Source organism: Trichechus manatus, unplaced genomic scaffold, assembly GCF_000243295.1.
Source record: "Trichechus manatus latirostris isolate Lorelei unplaced genomic scaffold, TriManLat1.0 scaffold00121, whole genome shotgun sequence".
NCBI classification, from domain to species: Eukaryota; Metazoa; Chordata; class Mammalia; order Sirenia; family Trichechidae; genus Trichechus; species Trichechus manatus.
In genome coordinates this window covers 1,986,243-2,002,121 of record NW_004444057.1, presented here as the reverse complement: position 1 = coordinate 2,002,121, position 15,879 = coordinate 1,986,243, and the positions used below count along the sequence as shown (strand labels likewise).

The 15,879-nt window shown below is 36.5% G+C and overlaps 1 protein-coding gene across 13 annotated transcripts in view; it reads right to left on the bottom strand.

The window, feature by feature from the left end:
- The window catches only part of CSNK1G3 (casein kinase 1 gamma 3), a 167,747-nt gene that overhangs the window by 132,509 nt on the left and 19,359 nt on the right, over positions 1 to 15,879 (bottom strand). Inside the window, exon 1 of one of the 13 annotated variants that reach the window (XM_023738679.1) lies at positions 12,303 to 14,579. The exons of the other annotated variants lie outside the window; for them this stretch is intronic. The gene's annotated coding sequence lies outside the window, so the exon portion shown is untranslated. Of the gene's footprint in view, positions 1 to 12,302; positions 14,580 to 15,879 lie in introns of those variants that run through there. 13 annotated transcript variants of the gene reach the window in all.

Sequence of the window (15,879 nt, the reverse complement as noted above, 5' to 3'; positions counted from 1 at the left end):
ACAATTGTTGCTATGTTCGAGCGCACTGTTGCAGCCACTGTGTCAAACCATCTTTTTTGAGGGTCTTCCTCTTTTTCTATGACCCTCTACTTTACCAAACATGATGTCCTTCTCCAGGGACTGATCCCTCCTGATAACATGTCTAAAGTACATGAGACAAAGTCTCACCATCCTCGTTTCTAAGGAGCATTCTGGCTGTACTTCTTCCAAGACAGATTTGTTTGTTCTTCCGGCAGTCCATGGTATATTCAATATTCCTCGCCAACACCACAACTCAAAGGCATCAATTCTTCCTCGGTCTTCCTTATTCATTGTCCAGTTTTTGCATGCATATGAGGCAACTGAAAATACCATGGCTTGGGTCAGGCCCACCTCAGTCCTCAAAGTGACATCTTTGCTTTTTAACACTTTAAAGAGGTCTTTTGCACCAGATTTGCCCAATGCAATACGTCTTTTGATTTCCTGACTGCTGCTTCCATGTGTGTTGATTGTGAATCCACGTAAAATGAAATCCTTGACAACTTCAATCTTTTCTCTGTTTATCATGGTATATATACCTAGGTATATACCCAAAAGAACTGAAAGCAAGAATGCAAACAGAAACTTGTATGCCAATGTTCATTACAGCACTATTCACAATAGCCAAAAGATGGAAACAACCTAAATGTCATCAACAGATGAATGGATTAACAAATGTGGCATAAACATAAACAATGCAATATTAACAATAAAGAGAAATGAAGTCCTGATACATGCTACAACATGGATGAACCTTGAAAACATGCTGAGTGAAATTAGTCGGTCACAAAAGGACAACTTACTTTCCAGTGGTTCAGCAAAAAGATAGATGGTCAGAAGGCAGAAAGACAAATAAATGACAAAGCTAGTGAGCACATATGGCAAAATGTTAACAACTGTTGAATCTAAATGGTGAATATATAAGTGTTCATTGTATTATTCTTTCAATTTTTCTGGTTTTTCTAAATTTGCATAATAAAAAGTTCAGAACACATATATCATTTACAATAAAAACAAAAAAATTAGGGTGCCTAAGAAGAAAAAAAAAACAGTCAAAATATGTATAGGACCTTTATGCAGAAGATTGTAAAATCTTGTTGAAATGAGCTTAAGAAGACTTAAAAGGAGCTATATACTGCATCTACTACATGTCCGTCAGCTTGAGTGTTGCCATAATGCTGGAAGTTATGCTACCAGTATTTCAAATATTATGGTGCACAGGTTTCAGCAGAGTTTCTAGACTAAGACAGATTAGGAAGAAAGACCTAGCAAACTACTTACAAAAATTAGCCAATAAAAACTCTATGGACCACAACAGAATACTGTCTGATATAGTGCTGGAAGATAAGCCTTTTAAGTTGGAAGGCACTCAAAACACACAAATGGTCATAAACAATGGACTCAAGCATACCAATGACTGCAAGGATGGCATAGGACCAAGCAAAATTTCATTCTGTTGTACATGGGGTCACCGTGAGTTGGAGTTGACTCAACTGCAACTAATAACCAGAGCATAACGGGAAGACTCAACATAGGAAAGATCTCACTCCCCCCCACCAAAAAAAAAAAGACCAATAGATTCAATGTAACTCCAATCACAACCTCAATGTAATTTTTCAAAACATTTGATAAATATATTCAAAATTTTGTATTAAAAAGCAAAGTCCTATAAACAGTCAAGAAACTCATGAAGAAAAAAAAAGAAAGTAGGGAAACCAGTCTCAACAGATACCAAAATTTATCATAAAGCTACAGTATTTAAAACAGTGGCTATTCGGTGCATGCATAGACAAACTGAGGAGCCCTGGTGGCACGATGGTTAAGCCCTCAGCCGCTAACCAAAAGGTCGGCAGTTCTAACCCACCCGCTGCTCCACAGGAGAAAGAAGTGGCAGTCTGCTTCTGTAAAGATTTACAGCCTTGGAAATCCTATGTGGGCAGTTCTACTCTGTCCCCTACAGTCGCTATGAGTCAGAATCGACTCAAAGCAACAGGTTTGGTTTGTTTTTTTTAATAGACAAACTTGACCAAGGGAACAGAATAAAGTGCCTACCAACATACCCACACATCTATGAAAACCTGCAGATCACTGCAGAAAGATGATTCGATTCATAGTGCAGTGGCACTGGCTAACCACACAGAAAAAAAAAAAAACAAAAAACCTGAAATCGGATCCTTGCCTCACATCATAAACAAAAATGAACTGAGATGGTGTCATGGATTGAATTGTGTCCCCCAAAAATATCTGTCAACTTGGCTAGGTCATGATTCCTAGTATTGTATGATTGTGTAATCTGATGTGATTTCCTTATGTGTTGTAAACTCTATCACTATAATGAGATTATATGTGATCTCCTTACGTGTTGTAAACTCTGTCACTATGATGAGGTTAGACTGATAACGTCTACAAGATTGGATAGTGTCTTAAGCCAATCTCTTTTGAGATATAAGAGAGAGAAGCGAGCAGAGACATATGGGAACCTCATACCACCAAGAAAGCAGTGCCGGGAGCAGAGCGCATCCTTTGGACTTGAGGTTCCTGCGCTGTGATGCTCCCAGACCAAGGGAAGACTGATGCATCACAAGGACCTTCGTCCAGAGCTGACAGATAGAGAAAGCCTTCTCCTGGAGCTGATGCCCTAAATTTGGACTTGTAACCTACTAGACTGAGAAAGAATAAATTTCTCTTTGTTAAAGCCATCCACTTGTGGTATTTCTGTTAGAGCAGCACGAGATCACTAAGACAGATGGATTAAAGATTTTAAAGATTTACCTTTCAAATTAAAAGGAAATATAGAAAATACAAAAAAATTATCTTTATGACCATCGACTTACAAAGAGCTAGGCAAGAAAGAAAGGACTGGTAAATATACTACCTTACGTTAAGAATTTTTGTCAGTCAACGGACATCAAAAAGAAAGCTACAAACTAGGAGACATTTTTGTAACACATATTACCAACAAAAATATGCAGAATCTGTAAGAAAAAGATAAACAGCTCAATTGCCGAATGGGCAAAAAATATGAGCAAGTCATTTCATAAAACAAACACGAATGACCAATACACATTTAAAAAGATGTTCAACCCTAGTAATAATCAGAGGAATATAACTTAAGACCACAATTAGATCCCACTTTACACACCAGACTGGCAAAATTTAAGACAGCTGATAATACCAAGTGCTGACAAAGTACACTGCTGTTAGAAATAAATACTGACACATTATCTTTGGAACACAATTTGATGTTATATTGTAAAATGTAGTGGGCATACTCAATGACTCAGTAATTCTACTGTGTACAGGAGATATGTACAATAATGCTCACTACAATATCACTTGTAATGGCTTAGAAAAACCTGGCAACATCCTGTCAAAAAGAAAACAGACTGATCTGTGTTATATTCACATAGTAGATTACTATACAGCAATAAAAATGAATTGAATCATAGCAAATTGCAGTAACACTGTCAAATAAAAAAGTGTGCTAAGTTTAACACATACATCAAGAGATCATTTTCATAAAGCTCACAAACAAGTAAAACTAAACAATATATTGTTTAGGGATATATACACATGATCAAACTCATAAAAACGGCAGGGGAATAACAAAAAATTCAGGGCATTAATCACCTCTACAGCAGAGGCAAGGGGAAGGGACAGCAAAGATATACACAATTAGAACCAAAGGAATTGGTAATGTTCTAGTCTTTACGTTAGGCAGTGCCCATATGTCTTTGTTTTATTATTATGTGTCATGATTCACATGTATTACATATATATATGCAATATACATTATACATATAACACACACACGCTTATCTATCAAACATTTTATTGTACAAAGAACGTTATACCAAAACTTACATGATGTAGCCAAAGCTATAATAAAAATTTTAAAAAGTCATAATCTTCTACATTTCCTTACTAAATATGAAAATAAATAAAGACTACAACTCAAAAAGTTAGAAGAAAAAATCAAGAAATCAAAGAAAAGCAAAGGGAAAAGATTAAGGATGACAAAACAAATTAACAACTTAGAAAAAAAATTGATACACAAAAAAATCTGTATACAAATATTTATAGCAGCTTTATTTGTAAGAGCTAAAAAGTGAAAACAACCCAAATGTCCTTCAACAGGTAAATGGCTAAACATGCTGTAGTACATCATATTATGGAATACTGCTTAACAATAAAAAGTAATGAAATACGACTGGAGAAACCCCAAGAGTATGGCCCCCAGACACCCTTTTAGCTCAGTGGTGAAGTCATCTCCGAGGTTCACCGTTCAGCCTGGGAGTGGACAGCCCCATAAAACCAAATGGGACTAATGAGGTACAGCAGTCCAGGGACAGGGGCCAGAAGGCAGAAGGGGACAAGAAAGCTGGTGATAGGGAACCCAAGGTTGAGTAAGGATAGCATGGATGCGTTGTGAGGTTGTTAACCATTGTCATAGGGCAACATGTGTACTAACTGTTTAAGGAGAAACTATTTTGTTCTGTAAGCATTCATCTAAAGTGAGAATAGCAGCACAATTGGAAGAGCGTAGTCGATGTCACTGAACTGTGCATGTAAAAATTTTTGAAATGGTGTATCTTTGGCTATGTATATTTTCACCAAAAAAAAAAAAGGTCGAGAAGGGAGAGGGTTGACATGTTGTGGGGTTGTTAACCAATGTCATAAAACAATATGTGTACTACCGTTTCATGAGAAACTTTGTTCTGTAAGCCTTCACCTGAAGTACACTTAAAAAGAAAAAAAGTAATGAAATACTGATGCACGCAACAACTTAGATCTAAAGGACATTGTGTTGAGTGAAAAAAATCAATTTCAAAAGGTTACATACTGTATGATTCCCTTTACATAACATCTTCAAAGCAACAAAATTATATTGATGAAGAACTCATCAGTGGCACAGAGTTTAGGGTTAGGGAGAGGGTGTGACTAAAAATGAGCAGGATGAAGGATTTTCTCTCTGTGACAGAACACAATTCTGTATCCTGATTGTGGTGGTGGTTATACGAATACGTAACGTGATAAAATTTCAGAGAACTATATCACCACCAAACAAAGGAAAAAATGCATGTAAAAACTGGGAAAACCAAAGTCTGTAATTTAGCTAACAGTACTGTACCAATGTCAATTTCCTAGTTCTGATCACTGCACTGTGGTTATATAAAATTGTCACTGGAAGACGATGCAGGGAGAATACACAGGAAACCTGTGCTACTTTTGCAACTTCTACAGATCTATAATTATTTCAAAATAAAAAGTTTAAAAAAGCAAAAAAGAACTTATAAATTAGTCCTATCCTGAGTCTTTAAACAAAACAAAATCAGGGAAGGAGAGAAAGGATAGGAGAACAATTAGAGGAGAGGAAACACAAATAAGCATACATCAGGAAAAAGCATACTTAGAGAAGAAATTCTGCACCTCTATGGATTTGAAAACCTGTATGAAATTAGAAAATTTTCTAAGAAAACAAAATATACTAACACTCATGGTCAAGGACAATTTGAGAATTTAAATAGAATAATATCTATGAATAAAATGGAGAAAGACATCAAGGAACTAACCCTCTTCCCCACAAAAAAATAAGGACCTGGCTCAGACAGTTTCACATGCAATTCTTTTAAAATACTACACTATGTAAACCGTTACATGAGACAAAGAATGGAAGAAAGCTTTGTAATTCTTTTTATAAAACCAACAAAATCCTTATATCAAAGCCTGATAAAAAACACATACCATATACACACACACCCCACAGACACATATGCATGCACACACACAGAGATACTCCCACACACATCACATACACACACACCAAGTTACTCCCCCAGACAAAATAAAGAGTATGTGGAAAGCCAGGAAAAAGAAATGTTGAAAAAAAAGATGTAGGAATGGTGTCTTGGTCATCTAGGGCTACTATAACAAGAAGTACCGTAAGTGGATGGCTTTAACAAAGAGAAATTTATTCTCTCAGAGTACAGGAGGCTAGGAGTCCAAATTTGGGGTGCGAGCTCCAGGGGAAGCCTCTCTGTTGGCTCTGGGGAAAGGTCCTTGTCATCAATCTTCCCCTGGTTTAGGAGCTTCTCAGGCACAGGGATCCCGGATCCAAAGGACGCACTCTGCTCCTGGTACTACTTTCTTTGTGGTGGGAGGTCCCCCTGTCTCTCTGCTTACCTCTCTTTTATATCTCAAAAGAAACTGGCTTTAGACAAAATCTAATCTTGTAGACTGAGTCCTACCTCAGTTAACATAACTGTCACTAATCCCACCTCACTAACATCATAGAGGCAGGATTTACAACACATAGGAAAATCACATCAGACGACAAAATGGTGGACAATCACACAATACTGGGAAACATCGCATAGTCAAATTGACAGATATCTTTTGGGGACACAATTCAATCCATGACAAATGGCAAGATGTCAGGGCATGAGAAGATCCTAAATCTAAAGTAAAAACAGCATCTCAGGGGGATAAAAAAGAAGACAGAATAAGAAATGGGGAAAGAATATACAGAAATACAGCATATAATAAAAGCATTACGGAAAAAAAAAAGGACCGCATGTTTTATTGCTTCTCAGAGTTTAATGTAAATAGGAATCAGCTTGGGATCTTGTTAAAATGAAGATTCTGATTCCATAAGTCTGGGATGCGGTCCAAGATTCCACACTTCTAATACACTCTTCAGGTGATGCCAATGTTGCTGATCTGTGGGCCACACTTTGAAAAGCAGGAATCTATCATAAATGGTGCTGGACTAACTGTTTATCCATTCCAAAAAAACCTTAAAATCCAATCCCTACTTAATACCATGGGCAACTGGATAGCACAAACAGTTAAACACTCAACTATTAGCTAAAAGGCTGGCAGTTCAAACCCACCAGAGGTGCCTCGGGAGACAGGCCTGGCAATCTGTTTCTGAAAGGTCACAGCCTTGAAAATCCTATGGAGCAGTTCTACTCTGCACACATAAGGTCACCTGAGTGGGAACAGACCCAATGGCAACTAACAACAAACTTAATGCCATATAGAAAATAAATTCCAGGTATATTAAAATTTAAAATATGAAAAGCAACCTCGAGAATGAATCTTGCTGCTAGAACGGGAAAACTGAGAAAGGCCTGGGGAAGTCATCAATTCATTCTACTCCTAGTCTACTAATGACCTTGTATCCTAGTAAAAAATTCTAGCCATGTTCTCACTGTCCCCAAAAACCTGACCACACATTCCTTCTCATGTACTTAAAATCAAGCTTGTACTCTGCTCCAATACTCTACCTGTCCCAGGTCTTGGGATCCTTGCTATCTGCTTCCAGACCTCTTTGATGCTATCTACCTATCTTTGTAGTTAATTAGAAAAAAAGAAGTCTTGGCATTCCAATTTATCTACTAACTAGTTGTGTAGTCTTAGTCTTAGGTAAGAAACTTAATTTGTCTAGGCTTATTTAATCATTGTAAAATAGAAGGATTAGACTAGGAGATTTGTAAGAAAATTCTTATATTACACACAGTATTGTAACTGACTATTATATCTGATGACGAGGCCTCTATTACATGTTACTTTATGATCCCTGAACCCAGCACACTGCCTGGCACCTAGGATGGTAAACAAATATTATAGATTTAATAAATGAGTTCCCTTCTAGCTCTAAACATTTCTAGGTTGTAATCGCAAGATTCCTGCCTAGAGCCCTGCCAGTTACATATAACCAGGTCCCTAACATCAGGTTCTTCATTCACCTGGAGCACATCAATGAACCTCACATATGCCAACCAGTGTTACAAATGTTTCCAGTCAAGAACTTCCTGGATGAGATGGCATTCCCTTGTCTGAATTACCCTTCAGAACTTATTTTTTGTGTTTTTTTGCCTTCTGTCTGATTCATCCTAACACCAAAGAAAAATCAGTTCTGAAAACTACAGATATTCTTTTAGCTATAGCTAATACCAACAAAAGGTCAGCAGTTCGAATCCACTAGTCGTTCCTTGGAAACCCTACAGAGCAGTTCTACTCTATCCTATAGGTTCAGTATGAGCTGCAATCAACTCAACAGCAATGGTTTGGTTTGGTTTAACAGGTAATACCAATAGACCAGAGGTCATAAATTCATATGCCCAAATAGGCCAAGTGTCTTAGTTTTCTAGTGCTGCTATAACAGAAATACCACAAGCAGATGGCTTTAACAAACAGAAATTTATTCTCTCAGTCTAGGAGGCTACAAGTCCAAATTCAGGGTGCCAGCTCTAGGGGGAGGCTTTCTCTGTCTGTCTGCTCTGGCAGAAAATCCTTATCACCAATCTTCCCCTGGGTCTAGTAGTTTCTCAGCGCAGGGACCGTGGGTCCAAAGGATGCGCTCCGCTCTTGGCTCTTCTTTCTTGGTGGTAGAAGGTCCCTCTCTCTCTCTGTTTGCTTCTCTCTCCTTTTATCTGTTGTAAGATAAAAGGTGATGCAGGCCACATCCAAATGAAACTCCCCTTACATCGGATCAAGGCTGTGACCTGAGTAAGGACGTTGTATCCCACCTTTATCCTCTTTAACATAAGCTAATCTTGCCTCATTAACCACAGGCAGAGATTAGGATTTACAACACATAGGACAGTTACATTAGATGACAAAATGGAGGACAACCACACAGTACTGAGAATCATGGCCTAACCAAACTGACACATACTTCTGGGGGACACAATTCAATCCATGACACAAGGCAAGTAACAAAAATGAGTCAATCAAGCTGAGTCTAAAACAATAAGGAGTGCTGTGTACAATGGCAAACTGGAAAGCAAATACTCACCTAAAAGCAGCTGCGGCTACTCAGCTATAACCTATTGTTGCCATTTAGGAATGTTAGATGTTTTACTTTCTCAAGAAAATCCAGAAACACGGATATTTATGTAAAATCTCTCTAGATAACATTTGCAGAGCACTTACTATGCTACATACTTCAAATAGATTAACTCAACCAATTCTCACGATTGGCAGGTACTATTATAATCCCTATTTTTTGCCAATAAGGAAACTAAAATTTAGAGAAACTATACCACATGACCAGTACCACAAAGTTACTAAAGCGGTACAGTGAGAATATGATTACAGGGCGTCAGATTCCTGAGTTCATAATTTTAACCGCTTTACCTCTAGTGTTGTACTTGCTATTTTTCTGACCTCCCAATCTCTGGCCTAGGTCTTTCCATCTGGATCTATACCATCTATCTGCTCCTTCTTGCTAGCCTATTCTGTAAGTATCTCCAAGAACTCAATGTTGCCAGAATCCTAATTTTGGACCAACCTGGCCAACCCTGCCCTAGCATTGCTATACAAAGAGAAAGAGGGAGGTGGGGGGAGGGAGAAAAAGAAGGAAAGAGGGAAACCCACCAGTCAACAAGCCCCATCCATGTACACAGGGCTCCAAGAGATTTATGAAGAAAAAGACCTATATATACACAACAACAGAGGAAACTCAAACCATTTACCCAGAAATATTAACCCAGTCCCTCATTCACAAGTATGAACTGACAATTAAGGATAACAAGATATATGAAGAAAGCTAGCAATATGAAAAATAATAATAAAACAAGCAAAAAGAAAAAAAATCTGGGAGAAACAGGTCATTTAAAGAATATAAGAGAACGTAAAAACAAGCAAAAGAAAAAAAAATTACTAGTATCCTCAAAGACTTTTGAGAAATAATACATCCACAAAATAAGAAAATAATGCTGCATTAAAAGGAATAATCAAAGATAAAGTGGTGGAACCATCCTAATTATCTAAAACAAAAAATATAAAGAGACATAAAAAAAGAAAGGGAAAGAGACAGAGAACCAACCCAATATGTCCAACTTTCAACTACTAATAGAAACTAATAGGGAGGACAGAGAAAATTGAAAAAAGAAACTGCCAAAGAAAATTTTCCTGAGCTGAAGAAAAAGGGGCCCACAGAGTGCTAAGAAATAAGAAAAGTAACCTCAGTATCCTTCTTGGCTCTACAGTGAGTCATAACAGTGTAAGTACTGTTAATTGTTTTTGACTTTTAGAATCAATCTTACAAAAGAAAAACATGAAAGATAAATACTACAGAAAATAATATAAATTTTACCAACCTTGACAATGTTAAAACAAGACTACAACCGACAAAAGCTCATAAGAGAGGAAAGGGAGGATAGGGGTAGGAATACCTGCGTCTTACATAGTACAGAGTCAGGAGATGCTAAAAAATCTAACAGAACAAGAAACAGAAATGTAGAACATTAAAGCAGAAAAAGTAAGAATAATGCCTATCTAGACATTTAAAGACAGAAGGGCCAAGTGGGAGTACATGAGCTAAAATCCCATCATTCTTCGTGAAGAATTAAAAGATAATACAAAACTCTGACATATATGAAAGAGAAAAGAGTATGCATATTATTTAGAATTATGAAAGTAACCACCAGAAGCATTGAAAACTGATATAACTGAAAGTGGCTATATCTACTGAAAAATTCAAAGACTGGAAATATAAGGCAAGAGAGTATTGTTTATGTACCGTTCTGTATTATGTTAATTTCTTACCATCCACAGGCTTTATTAAAAGTATTAATCCTATCAATAAACAAATAATTTTCTAAATTTAGGACTAACGTGTGCCTGACCCAACCCATGGTATTTTCAATCACCTCATAGGCACGCGAAAGCTGGACAATGAATAAGGATGACCGAAGAACTGATGCCTCTGAACTACGGTGTTGGCAAAGAATATTGAATATACTATAAACTGCCAAAAGAACAAACAAGAAGAAGTACTGCCAGAATGTTCCATAGAAGCAAGGATGGTGAGACTTCGTCTCACGTACTTTGGACATGTTATCAGGAGGGACCAGTCCCTGGAGAAGGACATCATGCTTGGTAAAGCAGAGGGTCAGTGAAAGAAAGGAAGACCCCTCAACGAGATGGGCTAACACAGTGGCTGCAAAAATGGGCTGCAGCATAACAACGACTGTGAGGATGGCACAGGACCATGCAGTGTTTCGTTCTGTTGTACACAAGGTCGCTTTTAGTCAGAGCCAACTTAAAGGCACCTAACAACTAACAACAAACTTAATAAGAATATGTCAAATGATTGAATAATAAAGCATTAAGTGCTTCTACAAATCAGTTTTTATTTTTGTTTGTTTGTTTGTTTTGAATAAAGCTAGAGTCCACCAATACTTAGCTGTTCTGGAGTTCTTAATCTGAAATTCATGGAGCCCCTAAGCATTTTCTTAAGAGAGAATTCATAGCCTTCAACAGGTTGTCAGAAGATTAATGTGACCCTAAAATAGTTAAGAACTACTAACATGTATATAGATATTTTCACACTGAGCTGTTTTATGAATACATTCCTAGAAGCAATTTATCATAAAAATTGAGTAATATCTACATTTTGTACATGTAAAAGTCAATCTTATTCCAAAAAAGTTTTCAGGGCAGTTTATAATACGAATGCTACAAAGGAACTGCAAATATTTTTAAGTAAGGAACTCAGGAAGTAAAATAATCTTAGAAATTAAACTATGAAATACTAGTATATTAAACACATACCATGTAGTTCAGCAGATGAGGTAAACAAAATAAATTTATTACTGACCTTTCTAGTAGCCAAGCAAAAACAAAAATATGATTAGATACAAGATTGAAAGTATCCATGAGAACTAAACCAGTTGCTAAAGAAACACAAATAATCCTAGTATTTTACCTGTAAATACAGTCAACAGTAATTACTGAAACTTTCTCTAAAAGAAGTTTTAAATTTAAAATTACAAGGAAGAAAGTAGAAAAATACAGCTTGAAAACTTAAAAATTAGGCATCCATAGAAATATAAACTGAGAAAAAAGTTTCACAGAAATATGCCCCGTTTACAATTTCTTATAACACAAATAAAACAATGATTTATACTGCTCTAGCATATTTTAATTTTTATAAGAAATATTACCTCTTTACCAACTCTTCAGTCAACAATTAGACTGGACTATGGGGCATAAAAGGATACTCATGAAGAGTGTACGTCTTAGCTCAAGTAGATACTGAGACTAAATGGGAAGCTCCTGTCCAGAGGTGAGATGAGAAGGCAGAGAGGGTCAGGAGCTGGTTGAAAGCACGCGGGATATCAGGGGTAGAAAGAAAGAATGTGCTGTCACAGTATAGGGAGAGCAATTAGGGTCACATAACAACGTATGTATAAATTTTTGCATGAGAGACTAACTTGAATTGTAAACTTTCACTTAAAGTACAATAAAATAAAATTTTTTTAAAAAATTACCTCTTTAGGGTTAAAATGTTGTGGGGTTGTTGACCGATGTCATAAAACAGCATGTGTGTTACTGTTACATGAGAAACTATCTGTTCTGTAAGCCTTCACCTGAAGTACAATAAAATATTTAAAAAAAAAAAATTACCTCTTTAATTGAAGTAACTGAAACCTTAAACCTTCTACTACTAAAAATAATGGACATGAACTTAATGTGATTAAAGCTACATGAGTTTGCCCAGAAGGTAATAAAATATTTACAAATTATGTTTGACTGTTTAATTCTCAGCTTACTGACTTATTTAAAAATCTTTACTAAAAAACAGAAAATTAATCAAAAGGACACTTTCTAAAATCATCCTTGAAAAAAACACAAATAATCAATTGCTTTGCTTTCATAAACAAATACAATTTTGATTCACTAATAAAGACAAAAATGAGCTGCCAAATACAGGAATACTAGACATAATCTGACTACATGAGTAGAAATGTAGGTCACTGGCATACTTCTAATATGATGATCACTGATGAACTTTCAGAACATAAAACAGAAAATCAGATTCTCTAATTTGCATGGCCCAATAATGTAGGACTGTACAGAGCCAACTGACCTCCTTAAGGTTGCAAAATAGATAAAACAGAAAGTAGACTGAGAACATATCAGTATAATATGTGCTACCTCATTTAGAAAGAAAAAAAAAAAACACAGACATAGCTAAAGCTTTTAAGTAAATGCTTATGAAGAGTTCTAAATTTTTTTAAAATGATTATTAATATCCTACCAAACTTCCAAAAGACTACTGCAATACATACGGAATTTTTCCATGTCCCTGAAAATATTAAAAGTTTTTATGGGTATACTTTTCATGTTTAACATATTATTCAATGATCTTGGCATATGCAAAACTACAAGGAATAGAAATTTAAAAATTAAATTTTATATTTAAATGTTATCTGTCATAGCGTTGGTTTCCCATTACTGTTATTTTAAATGAAAAGCCCATATTTAATACATAAAATGACCAATTCAATGTTTCAAGTGCTTTATTAAGTCTCTATAAAAATTACATTACATGTCTTTAGGCTTCTCTGAAATTTAAATGAGTAAGGGTATTTGTGATGTGATGGCTAGCCGTTACATCGCATGCTTCTATTAGCAGCAAGTGTCCCAATTACTGGTTTCTGGCATTGACTCAGCTCTGGTTGTCTAAGAAAACACTAAATATTTACTTTTAAAAGCTAAATCATTAACTGCAATGTCAAAAATGGACATCAGTTTCTCTAACTACGTACTACAGAAACTTATTTTGTCTCAGAAAGATTTAGTAACTATCATCTGCAACACTTTTCATTTTTGAAACCCGATTTCAGTGATACCCCCTTATACATCCCTATTAAGATTCAGGAAATTCTGGCCTTTAAAAATTACCACCAGCTTCTGTTAGACCAGTGCTTTCCAAACTGTTAACCAGGACCCATTAGTGGGTCATTAAATCAATTTAACGGGTCTCAAGCATCAGTTTTTAAATGAAATATTACAGAATGGAAAAGAAAATGGAGTACACACATGTAATAAGGATAAGTACTGTTTAATGAGATTTTGTTTCATATGAATGAATATGCATATTATAATCAGTTATAATTAAGTCAATTATAAGTGAAAAAACTTTATTAAAATCTAAATTTCTTTCTGTATACATAAATGTTACTAAAAGTCTTAATAATAATATTCCAATTATCTAGGTCCAACTGTTTCCCAGTAACTAAAATATGAGCATTTCACATATTCTCAAACTGTCTTCTGTGCCTCCTCTTTTCAACTTCACAAGTAAATTTACATTTCCATTAATAATACATCTTAACACAGACAATGAGTCTCAATACTTGGAGAGGGAGGAAATGTTTAATTTGAAAATGCCCCAGCTCCCAGAAGCATGTATGGTATGTTTCCTGCCTCTTTAAGAATGACAGGAATCAAAAATCAAAGAGAGGTCAGGCTAAATTTATATTACTGAAATATTCACCACATCAACTTCTATGAGCAAGTCATCTCACTATCTATAATCACTAACTTGATTGCAAACCCCGATAATAACAGTGATATAAAATGTAAATGGCAAGCCATCAAGAAAAGTCATGTTCCATTTTAGGGCATTTACTTTCATTCAACAAATAAATTATTGAGCATTTACCATGCACCAGACATAGTTCCAGGTGCTGGGAATATAAAAGTGAACATGCCTCAGAAAAGGTCTCAATAAGCCTTTTTTTTCCATACAAATATTTATACATACATTGTTACGTGACTCTAACTGCTCTCCCCATACTATGACACCACACTCCTCCTTTCCACCAGATTCCCCATGTCCATTCAACCAGATCCTAACCCTCTTTGCCTTCCCATTTCACCTCCAGACAGAAGCTACCCATTTAGTTTCTTGTATCTACCTGAGCTAAGAGACACACTTCTCAGTACTACGTCTTCATGTCCCACATTCCAGTCCAACCCGTCTGAATAGTTGGCCTCAGAAACTGTTTTAGTTCTGGGCTGGTAGAGAATGCAGGGACCATGCTTTCTGGGGTACCTCCACTCTCACTCAGACCATTAAGTCTGGACTTCTTACTAGAATTTGAGTTCTGCACCTCACCATTTTCTTGCTCCATCCGGGACTCTCTGTTTCGTTCCCTGTCAGGGCAGTCACTGGTGGTAGGTGAACACCATCTAGTTCTTCTGGTCTCAGGCTGATGAAGTCTCTGGTTTATGGGGCCCTTTCTTTCTCTTGGGCTAATACTTTCCTTGTGCCTTTGGTGTTCTTCATTCTCCTTTACTCCAGGTGGTTGGGACCAACTGATACAACTTAGATAGCCGCTTGCAAGCTTTTAAGACCCCAGACGCCACTCACCAAAGTACGATGCGTAACATTTTCTTAATAAGCTTTGTTATGCCAATTGACCTAGATGTCCCCTGAAAGCATGGTTCCCAGACCCCTACCCCTGCTACTCTGTTCCTCGAAGTGTTTGACTGTATTCAGGAAACTTCTTAGCTTTGGTTTAGTCCAGTTGTGCTGACTTCCCCTGTAGTGTGTGCTGTCCTACCATTCACCTAATTCTTATCTAATATCTAGTTAGTGAATAACCCTCCCCTCCCTCCCCACACTCGTAACCATCAAAGAACGTTTTCTTCTGTGTTTAAACCTTTTCTTGAGTTCTTAGAATAGTGGTCTTATACAATATTTCTCCTTCTGTGACTGACTAAATTCACTCGGCATAATGACCTCCAGCTTCCTTCACTTTATGTTTCACGGCTTCATCGTTGTTCTTTATCGTTGCATAGTACTCCATTGTGTGGATATACCATAATTTCTTTATCCGTTCGTCCGATGATGGGCACTTAGGCTGTATCCATCTTTTTGCTATTGTGAACAATGCTACAATGAACATAGGTGTCCATATATCTACTCCTGTGACAGCTCTTATTTCTCTAGGATATATTCCAAGGAGCAGGATAGCTGGATCGTATGGTACTTCTATTTCTAGCTTTTTAAGGAAGCGCCAAATCGATTTCCAAAGTGGTTGTACTATTTTACAT